The sequence below is a fragment of the Carcharodon carcharias genome, chromosome 1 (genome assembly GCF_017639515.1).
Source record: "Carcharodon carcharias isolate sCarCar2 chromosome 1, sCarCar2.pri, whole genome shotgun sequence".
Classification (NCBI taxonomy): domain Eukaryota; kingdom Metazoa; phylum Chordata; class Chondrichthyes; order Lamniformes; family Lamnidae; genus Carcharodon; species Carcharodon carcharias.
Genome location: NC_054467.1, coordinates 247,174,515 through 247,186,789, shown reverse-complemented (window position 1 = coordinate 247,186,789; position 12,275 = coordinate 247,174,515).

Sequence of the window (12,275 nt, the reverse complement as noted above, 5' to 3'; positions counted from 1 at the left end):
ATGGATGCTGGAAATCTGAAACAAAAACAAAAAAAATGGGATATGTTGTGTGTTCATGCTGCCATAAAGATGACATTGGCAATAAGTTGCGCTGCTCATTATTACCGGCCACTGAACAAGTTGTCAGTTCTCTAATGGCCAACTAGTGACCATTCACCTTTCAGAGCAGAAGGTAAGCAATTTGCCCAAGTCAGGAGTGTGATGGAATATTCTCCACTTGCCTCAATGCGGGCAGCTCTGACAACATTCAAGAAGCTTGACACAATCTTGGACAAAGCAGCCTGGTTAATCAGAACCCCATCCGCCAAAATAAATATTTACTTCCTCCATCACTGATGCACAGTGGGAATAAAAACAAAATACTACAGATGTTGGAAATCGGAAACAAAAGCAAGAATTGCTGAAACAAAAACAAAAAAATGGGATATGTTGTGTGTTCATGCTGCCATAAAGATGACATTGGCAATGACTTGTGCTGCTCATTATATCCCTACAAAATACACTGCAGCAACTCACCAAGTCTCCTTCAATGACACCTTCCAAATCTGTGACCTCTAACTCAAGAAGAACAAAGAGATGCATGGGAACAGCACCACCTCCAAATTCCCATCCAAGAAACATACCATCCCGACTACATCACTCTTCTTTTACTGTCATTGGGTCAAAAACCTAGAACTGCCTCACTGCATTGTACCTACACCACAACGACTGAAATGGTTCAAGAAGGTGGTACCTTCTTAAGGGCAATTAGAGACGGGCAACAAATGCTGGCTTTGGCAGCGATGCTCGCATCCCGTGAGAGAATGAAAAAGAGGTCTCTTTGTGTTGAAGTGGCAATAAATCTTTGGGGCCAAGTGAATCTTCTATGGTTAATTCAACAACCTAACACCTGAGTCAGATTGGCCGGTACTCCAGGATGCTTTTAATGGTTTGGTTTTAAATCAGGATGTGAGTGGTGCTGGCAAGGCCACCTCAACTGACTATCCCAAGTTGCCCTGAAAGGTTGGCTGTGTCCCTTCTTGAATTGCAGTCCTTATGCTGAGAATGCCTCCACAGTGCTAGGTAGGGAATTCCAGGGCATTGGCCCAGAAAAAATGAGGGACCAGCAGAATATATCCAAGTCATGATGGTATGTGACCTGAAAGGGAACCTGCAGGGATGATATCCCCCATACTGATAAAGGTATTCATGTTCTTGGTAGCAGAGTTTTGGATGTGGGGGGAGGGTTTAGGGAGGGAGGTTATTGAAGAAGCTTTGTAAGTTATGGCAATACTGGCACCAGATAGTACATACAGTTCACCAGAAGTGGAGGGAGTGAATATTGAGTTTAGTGGCATGGTGCTGAGCTTCTTTAGTGTTGGTGTTACAGTCATTACCTGGCATCACTGTGGTGTAAATGTTACTTGGTCATGAGAATCTGAGACTGGATGTTATCCATGTACTATTGATGGCATTAACAGGATGTTTCATTATCAAAGGAGTTATGAAGGATTCTGAACATCGTACTAGCAACACCACACCTGACCTAATGTTAGACAAAAAGTCACTGATGAAGCGGCTGAAGATGTTTGAGACAATGACTCTGCCTTGAGGAGCTTTAGTAGCGATGTCCTGGGGCTGCAGTGGTTAGCACAATCATCTCCCCATGTGTCAGGTATGATGACAGCCACTGGAGTACTTTGCCACTGATCCCAAGTTATGTTTAGAGTGCATGGTATTGAATAGCTGGCCTGAAAATCTCTGCTCTGTCATCATTTGTCAAACAATGATACAAAATAACCCAATGGTAAATTTTGCAGAAAGTTACCCTGCACAATTGCAAAACATTGGACCATAAGACCATTAGACCATAAGATGTAGGAGCAGAAGTAGGCTATTCGGCCCATTGAGTCTGCTCCGCCATTCAGTGAGATCATGGCTGTTCTGATAGCCCACAACTCCACTTTCCTGCCTTTGATAACCCACAACCTTCGATTCCCTTACTGATTAAAAATCTGTTTTGAATATACTTAACCACCTCTATGGCCCTCTGCGGTAAAGAATTCCACAGATTCACTACCCTCTAAAAGAAGAAATTCCTCCTCATCTCTGTCTTAAATGGGTCATCCCTTACTCTGAGATTATGCTCCCTGGTTCTAGACTGTCCCACAAGGGAAGACAACCTCTCAGCATCTACCCTGTCAAGCCCCCTGAGAATCTTATATGTTTCAATAAGATCACCTCTCATTCTTCTAAACTCTAATGAGTACAGGCCCAACATACTCAACCTCTCTTCATAAGAAAATCCCTCCATACCCGGGATTAGCCTATTGAACCCTCTTTGGACTGCCCCCAATGCAGTACATCCTTCCTTAGATAAGGGGATCAAAAGGGTTCACAATATTCTAGGTGTGGTCTAGTCTTAGCAAGACTTTCCTATTCTTATACTACATTCCCTTTGTAATAAAGGCCAATAATCCATTTGCCTTCCCTATTACCTGTTGAACTTGTTTGTTAGCTTTATAGAATTCATGCACAAGGACTCCCAAATCCCTCTGTGCTGCAGCTTTCTGCAGTCTTTCTCCATTTAAATAAAATTCAGCTCCTCTATTCTTCCCGCCAAAGTGCATAACCTCACATTTTCCCACATTATATTCCATCTGCCAAGTTTTTGCCCACTCACTTAACCTGTCTATATCCCTCTGAAGACTCTTTGTGTCATCCTCACCGCTTGCCTTCCCACCTATTTTTGTGTCATCCGCAAACTTGGCAATAGTACATTCATTTCCCTCATCCATGTCATTAATATATATTGTAAATAATTGTGACCCCAGCACTGATCCCTGTGACACTCCATCCTGAAAATTCCCCCTTATCCCAACTCTGTCTTCTATTATATTATATAGCCAATCCTCTATCCATGCTAATATGCTATCCCCAACACCATGGGCTCTTATCTCATTAAGGAGCCTAATGTGCGGTACCTTGTCGAACGCCCATTGGAAATTCAAATATGTTACATCTACTGGTTCCCCTTTATCTGTTCTGCTTGTTTCCTCTTCAAAGAATTCTAATAAATTTGTCAGGCATGATTTCCCCTTCATGAAGACATGCTGACTCTGCTTGATTATATTGTGCATTTCTAAATGTTCTGTTATTATACCCTTCATAATAGGCTCTAACATTTTCCCAATGACGGATGTTAAGCTAAGTTACCTGTTTCTTTTCTCCATCGCTTTTTGAGTAAGGATGTTACATTGGCAGTTTTCCAATCTTCTGTGACTTTTCCAGAATCTAAGGATTCTTGGAAGATTACTAAAATATATCTTGCTATTTTAAGTCTTTCCAGAGCCATCATGTACAAAGTTGCAATTTTTGACTATTAACTAAAAGTATTATTTTTTAACCCTTTTAAGTGTAATGGTTCATTATCATAATCTGCATTAAAAAAAGAAACAACTTGTACACAGCTAGATATTCCCTTGCAAGCCTTCTATCGCTGAAGTGTATCAGACACCTTGTCAGCTGTCATCTAATGGTACAAGTAAACCTGCCTGACTCGACACCAGAACAGCAGACAGACACTATGACTCAGTACCTTCCAGATAATGTATGCAAAACCCCAGTAGAAGAATTCCAAGTCTATTTTTGCAAAGCATCCGTTGCAGCTCCCAGAACCAGTGGTAATAAACAAAATACGCGCTGTCCAAGCTTTTGAATTACAGTTATTCTTCTGGTCATGGACCTTAGAGGAATGGTCTGTAAGGGCCAGCATGAGAGACAAGGTAGGGTCATAGTGATAGGCTGAGAACTTGGGATCCAGAATGAGCATGTTTCTTTACTACCAGCAGCATTACTTCCTGGAAAGGAATGAAGGAAAACTATATCTTCCGAACTTGCCTGTCTCTCTGGAACCCTAGTCGTAACTGTTCCTCTTGGTACAGCTGCAAGTATTGTGTGGAAAAGTGACAGAGGTGCTGACTCTTAGGACCAAGATGCTGGTTCATGAGGCCTATGTTCTCAGCACCTTGTTATACAGTTGTGAATCTGTGAACCATGGACATCTTACAGCTATTAAGAAAGGAAGTGGTGGCATAGTGGCATTGTCACTGGGCTAGTAATCCAGAGACCCAGGGTAACACTCTGGGGGCCCTGGCTTGAATCCCACCATGGCAGATGGTGAAATTTGAATTCAATAAACATCTGGAGTTGAAAGTCTGATGATGACCATGAAACCATTGCTGATTGTTGTAAAAACCCACTTGGTTCACTAATGCCCTTTAGGGAAGGAAACCTGCCATCCTTACCTGGTCTGGCCTACATATGACTCCAGACCCACAGCAATGTGGTTGGCTCTTAAATGCCCTCTGAATAAGGGCAACTAAGGATGGGCAATAAATGCTGGCCTAGCCAGCAACGCCCACATCCCATGGATGAATAAATAAATCTTTGCTGTTTATGGTGCATTCTCGGAATCTCATGGAAGGACAAATTCACAAATGTGACTATTCTCTCAAAGGCAAATCTCCTAAGTATGCTGAGCACTCATTAAACAAAGGCGGGACTTCACTGGCTCAGCCACATTTACAGGATGGAAGACAGATGCATTCCTAAGAATTCTCTGTATGGTGAGGTAGCTGGAGCCAGGAAACCGGTAGGACACCCAAAATCCACGTTAAGGATGCTTGTAAGCACAACATGAAAGCCCTAAACATAGATTTTCATGCCTGAGAGAAGCTAGTCAATGACAGAAGGTAAAGCTGCTATTGCCTGTGGGCCGGCATGCTCCACTATGACAATCAGTAGCTCCAGCAGCTTTACAGCCAGAGCCAACACCAAAATCAACAGCCCACAACATCTGATAACTGCGGCAGTTGTGGCAGAACCTACCTCTCACAGTTTGCTCTCTTCAGCCATTAGCAAAAGTGCACCACGTGAAACAATCACATCCCCAGTGGATTTGCTGCGTGTCCGCCACCTTATGTATACAAAAGGATGCCAACACACACTGAATCCATCTCTAGAAGGCTGGTATTAGCAGACAGCTATGTAAAAGGGTAATTATCATGCTCAAATCCCTCTATGGCTTCTTCCTGTCCCCAGAGAAAGTCACTAGTTCTGAGAAATCCACATTCCTCCAAATCTAACATTTTGCTCATCCCTGATTTCCTTTGCCCTACTATTGATAGCCCATGCTTTCATCTGTTTCACCTCTAAGCTCTGGAATTTCCTCCCTGAACCTCTTCACCTTTCTATATCCCTCTTGCTTTAATACCTACCTTTTTGAACTAGGCTTTTGGCCAACACTCCTGCTTTAGTTCTTTATCAAAGTGTTTCTCTTACTTAACTCCTGTGAAGTGTTTTGGGATGTTTTACTACATTAATGCGCCGTATAAACGCAAGATATTGTTATGTATTGGTGACGTAAGGTTACATTTACACTAAACACATCAAACAGAGTGACTCACTCTTGATCCTGCTTCAGATTTGGAAATAATCTTTATAATTCTGTAAAGTGCCTTGAGTTATTGTTCAAAACTGCAGATGCCAGGCTTTGCTATTAAGTTCCCAGTGTGATGGGAAGGCAGGTTCCTAATATAACTCGTAGTATACATTCCAATTTTAACATCACAGGGAAGTGAAAACTGCTTCACATTGATACTAAAACATAGTTTAAAAGTGTCATGTTTCACAGAAAATTACAAGATCAGGAAAAACTCTTCAGGCCAATCCCATGAAAATAACATGCTCAGGCACATATTTCCTCATCAAAAACAAAAACAGAATTACCTGGAAAAACTCAGCAGGTCTGGCAGCATCGGCGGAGAAGAAAAGAGTTGACGTTTCGAGTCCTCATGACATATTTCCTCATGTCTGTTTGTTGTATGTCTGCCTGCCTGTCTATCATCTCTCTATCTCTTTCTCTCATATATACATATATATATATATACATATATATATGCACACGCACATGTTTTTCTCTATCAATCAATATCTTAGCTTTTTTTCCAAGCTCGCTCCTTCCAATCCCTTACTGGGAACCTTTCCTGTCCATTCAATCCCTCTTTGCACAAAGTACTTATTTCCAAACTTTCCCCTTCTCAGCTCGAGACAGTTTTTTAGTCACACCCTCAGGGTTCAGTTCATCTATGCCCTTAAAGAACGTTGAATACTTTAATATTATCTCACCTGAACCTTCTCCTCTCCAAAGTAAACAATGCCATGTTCTTCGAAAAGGGATGACAACATTTCAAAATCAATCTTTTGGCTGGATGCTGTTCTGGGGTTGTGGCATGAATGTGAATTATTCCTTTTCAGCAGAGTTAAAGGAACGTTTGACATTTATTTAAAGATTTCCAGCTATCCTAATTTAATTTTCTGTTTTAGTCCTCTTGCCCAGTTTGTCAAATTCCTGGTGCTTTGCATTTTAAGAAAAATCAGCTCTTTTGTTTTTGTTTCCCACATTACTTTCGTTCTGGCCAATCATTTGATCATTTCCCCTGTTATTGTACCCAGTCCTTTGTATCTCTCTTGTACACATGAGGAAGGGAATTTGTCCCATCTTAGTTCATGCGTCCAGATAAATCCTGTAGACCCCCATTGTGGCAATTAACTGTTTTTGAAGGCTTTCACTTCTGTTTAAAAGTCTATTCCAAATGTTGATCACTCGTTGAGTGAATAACCCCCTGTTTTTTGTTTGGAAGTTACCTCTCATTAGTTTGTACCTGTGGTTATGTCCTAATTTTTAGAATAGCTCTCTGTTTCCATAACATTTACTATCTTATATATAACTTAAGACCACCACTGGTCGAAAAGACCAAGGGTCTCCGATCTGCCCCCAAGATTCAAAGCCCTGAACTAGTATCTTTAATCTAAATGGTAGCCCAAGGTTATGGTGGAAAGACAGGAAAGTGGAGTTAACCCCACAATCAGATCAGCCATGATCTTATTGAATGACAGACAATGCTCAAGAAGCCAGGTGGCCTATTCCTACTCTTATTTCTTATGTTCGTATAGCACTGCCTCCAGAGAGTGGATGATCAAGTGTGGATGTTGGAAACAGCAGAACAGGCTTGGAATCGGGCGACGAGTAACTCACCTCCTGACTCCCCAAAGCCTGTCCATAAGGCACAAATCAAGAGTGTGATAGAATACTCTCCAATGGCCTAGATGAGTGCAGCTCCCACAATACTCAAGAAGCTCAACACCATCCAGGACAAAGCAGCCCCACTTGATTGGCACTACAACCACATTCACCCCCTCCACCACTGACGCATAGTAGCAGCAGTGTACACCATCTACAAGGTGCACTGCAAGAATTCACCAGCACCTTCCAAACCCATGACCACTACAATCTAGAAGGACAAGGACAGGTGAACAGAGGCAAGGTGGAATTGGGCGATATTATGCAGATTGAACCAGGCAATTGTGATGATGCAAAAACATGGAGTTGAAAGCTCAGTTCAGGGTCAAATACAACACCCAGGATGTGAACAGCCTTGGATAGTTGCTGAAAGGGTGAAGTTAATGTCTAGGGAACATGTGTGAAGATAATGGCCTGGATTTTACGGGGTGCTGTATCTCCCATCAACGCCAGCACCACACCTCACCCCCCCCCCCCGCCCCCCGCCCCCCACCCACCACCACCACCACCACCACCACCACCCCCACCCCACCTCCACAGCCTCACCAGCTGAAAAGCCGTTCGGGTGCCTGCCCATGAAAAAGTGGGTTGCCTTGCGCCTTTACGCTTGGCAGGGCCATAATTGTTTGAGGGCAAGACTCCCGTCTCCCCATCTGGGGAGGAAGTCCTGCATTAGAGGGCTGCCAGCCAATTCAATTATCCAGCAGCTCTGTAGCCCCAGATGCACCAGGTTCATGTGGTGGCAACTGCTGGGGCTACAGGCAGTATCCAAAGGAAAGGAGGTTATGGAGGCCGGATTCAGCTATGTGTGGAGTATCGTGGGGCCTGGAAAGTAGGCCCCAGCAAGAGCTGGGGCCGGGTTTGAGCGGCTGTAGGGGACGTTAAGCGGCAAGGGTGATCTTGGGGGGAGGGGTGCCTCTGATGGGTGGAGGGGATTCCCCAAAGGAGGTCCCCCTCTCTCTTGCCCAACAACAGCCCACACAGTTAAAGCTGCTGGGCCACCTGCCAGGGGTAAGGTAGTGGAAGGGCCAGAAGGAGGCACTTATGTAACCATTCATTGACCACTTAAGGGCCTTATTAGGCCAAGGGTGGGTAGGTTACCTGATGTTGCCGCCACCCCATGTAAAATGGGAGACAGGTCGGGGGTGAGAGTGCCATTGGTGGACAGGCCACATGCTGCACTTTACAAGCCTCCGCCCCCACCTTCAGGCAAGCTGGCAGAGAGTGTAAAATGCAGCCGATGGATTATGTGGTCATTAACACGTTGCTGTTTGTAGGAGCTTGACGTGGACAAAGTCACTGCCGTGTTTCCAACATTTCAACAGTGACTACCTTTCAAAAACATTTCATTGGCTCAGGGCTGAAATGTGCGTTGGCACATCCTGAGGTTGTGAAAGGTGCTGTAGAAGTGCAAGCCTTTTTTTCCAAAGCATAACCTTTGTGCCGAGCCAAAGCATGAGACATGCAGACAGGAGACCAAAAATTTAGTCAAACAGCTGGGTTTCAAGCAGGGACTTAAAGGAGGAGAGTCCGCTGGAGAGTAAAGGGCTTTGATTATTAATAATTTATATTAATAATTGACAGAAGGAGCTGGTACATATTTCCCGGACAGGAACTGGTTCGCATTCTCGTTACCTCAAAATGAGTTGCAGGATGGCAACAATCTGCTAACAGATGGGATCAGGATTGCACTTCCTGCTACCTTCCTGCCTGAACTGTTGATATTAAAATATAATATTTAGAGAGACAAGATATCTCGGAAAGAGTAAAGCACTCTAGCTTCATGCCAAAATATTTCTTTAAATGTGGTGTGTTTGCCAGAATGTTGAGGAAGATAACAAGGCAGAAACCTAAACCTATGCAAATGAGAGTCCACTGAACACTAAAGTAATTTTTTTCCCCACAATGGCCTATTGCCAATTCTGTTTTTGTATTGTCTCACATGATTGGTTGAGATTATAGAAAGTAAATGGTTACAAGGCTGATAAGCTACTTGACAAATATTTTCTGTCGGCTCTCGGAAGGTAAATATCAAAACTTTCCTGCAGCTTAGTTAGTCAGCTGAATCTGACTGAACGTAATGTTTTTGAATTGTACTTTGTATTATGTCCTTTTTGCTTCTTATCTTTTGGGCCCACGTAGTAATACTAGAAGGTGTGTCTCTTATACAAAGGCATTTGACAAAGTGCAGCACAACAGGCTTGTGAGTGAAGTTAGAACTTATGGGATGAAAGGGACACTAGCAACATGGATATGAAATTGGCTAAGTGACAGGAAGCAAAGGGTAATGGTGAATGGTTGTTTTTCAGACTGATGGAAGGTTCATAATATGCTTCTCAAGGATCAGTGTTAGGACAGCTGCTCCTTCTGAGCTATATTAATGACCTAGGCCTTGGTGTACAGGGCGCAGTTTCAAAATTAGTGAATGATACGAGACTTGGAAGTGTTGTGAATCATGAAGAGGATAGTATAAAACTTAAAAAGGGCATAGACTAGTGAGTGGAATGGATGGAGAAGCGTCAGATGAAATTGAATGCAGGGAAGTGTGAAGTATATCATTTTGGTAGGAAGACTGCAGAAAGACAATAAAAAATGAAGGGTACAACTCTAAAGGGTTACAGGAGCAGAGCTATCACGTGGCATCACAAAATGGCTGGAGGGACTGGATACGCAAAGGTTATTGGCCCCGTCAATATTCTGGCAGTAGCACTGAAGACTTGTGCTCCAGAACTTGCCGCGCCTCTAACCAAGCGGTTCCAGGACAAGTACAACACTGGCATTTACCTGGCTATGTGGAAAATAGCCCAGGCATGTCCTGTCCACAAGAATCAGGAAAAATCCAACCCGGCCAATTACTGCCCCATCAGTCTACTCTCGATCATCAGCAAAGTGATGAAAAGTTTTGCCAACAGTACTATCAAGCGGCACTTACTGAGCAATAACCTGCTCACCCACACTTAATTTGGGTTCCGCTGGGGCCACTCAGCTCCTGGCCTCATTACAGCCTTGGTCCAAACATGGACAAAAGAGCTGAACTCCAGAGGTGAGGTGAGAGTGACTGCCCTTGACACCAAGGCCACATTTGACCGAGTGTGGCATCAAGGAGCCCTAGCAAAACTGGAGCAAATGACAATCAGGAGGAAACTTCCCCCTTGTTGGAGTCATACCTAGCACAAAGGAAGATGGTTATGGTTATTGCAGGTCAATCATCTCAGTTCCAGGACATCACTGCAGGAGTTCTTCAGGTTAGTGTCGTAGGCCCAGCCATCTTCAGCTGTTTCATCAATGAATCTTCCTTCCATCAAAAGGTCAGAAGTGGGGATGTTCGCTGATGATTGCACAAAGTTCATCACCATTCGCGACTCCTCAGATACTGAAGTAGTCCATGTCCATATGCAGTGAAACCTGGACAATATTCAGGCTGATAAGTGGTAAGTAACATTTACGCCACACAAATGCCAGGCAATGACTATCTCCAACACAAGAGAATCTAACCATCGCTCTTTGACATTCAATGGCATTACCATCACTGAATTTCCCACTGTAACATCCTGGGGGTTACCATTGACCAGAAACTGAACTGGACTAGCCATATAAATACTGTGGCTCCAAGAGCAGGTCAGAGGCTAGGAATTCTGTGGTGAGTAACTCACCTCCTGACTCACCAAAACCTGTCCACCATCAAAAAGGCACAAGTCAGGAGTGTGATGGAATATTCTCCACTTGGCTGGATGAGTGCAGCTCCAACATCACTCAAGATGTTTGACATCATCCAGGGCAAAGCAGCCCACTTGATTAGCACTCCTTCTGTCATCTTCAACATTCACTCCCTCCACCACCGATGTACAGTAGCAGCAGTGTGTATCATCTACAAGATGCACTGCAGCAACTCACCAAGGCTTCTTTGACAGCATCTTCCAAACCCATGACCTCCTACCACCTAGAATGACAGGGTCAGCAGACACATAGGAACACCACCACCTCAAAGCCATTCACCATCCTGACTTGGAAATATATCACCGTTCCTTCACTGTTGCTGGGTCAAAACCCTGGAACTCTCTTCCTAACAGCACTGTGGATGTGCTTACACCACATGGACTGCAGCGTAATTATCTTGCAAACAGAGAGTTGATTCATGGCTGAAGTTATGTTTGCTTTGTTGCTAATGGAAATTTACTGTGAGCAGGCTTTGTGGGGTGAAATTGCCAGGACAGAAGTGTGTAATGGGCTCATAGTGAATCTGTAACCTGGCTTACACGGCACATGATTCTGTTCCATTGACGTCAATCTTGTCCTTTTGTCAACTTACCCATTATCCCACTCTACCTTGGGGCTCTCATAAGATTTTTGAGGCATTGAAATATCGTGATTAAGTTGTGTTGCATCGTAGAAATTGGAAATATGTTGTAGTGAGAAGCAGCAATCAGCAGAGTCTTTAGACTTGCTGATCAAGAAAACATACAAAATGAACCATTCAGTCTTTATCCTCTGGCCTCTTAAAAGTTGTGTGACACAGACATGCCTCAAGGCTGCAATGCTTCTCACCGACACTGAAGACCTATGTTGATCAATCATTCCACTTTGCTGCTCAGGAGTCATTTGACCTTTCTACTCTGTGAGATTACTGATAAAATGGAATCCAATTACACCCCTTGCATGAAATAATTATATTGAATATTATCATGCACCCAGGCAGGACAAAATCTTTTACTTGTTCTACGGAAAGGAAAAGATCTTGTGCAGTTTATCTGGATTACAAATATGAATTACTAAATCTACCCCAAATATGAATTTACTCTCACTGTGTTCATATGGTGCACTGTGTAGAACATGTTAATGAGGCAGTCACTGAAATCAGTGTTATCATCTGGACGGTGTTATAAATAACCAATGAGATATTTTCCTGTCAAATTAACAATATGCACGATGCTGTTAAAGTAAAATTTCTGGTGTGTTTAATAGTCACAGTGGGGTCACCTATAGGGCGCACACAAACTAACACTGCATTATATCATTGCTGCTCTTAATATTAATGACCCTCGCTGCATATATATCAGATGATATTTTTAACCAGATGCCAACAATGTGCCTTCATTTTACAAGAATCTTGAAAGGGGAAATAAATCATGCATGATTGAGGGGATGGGTTAAA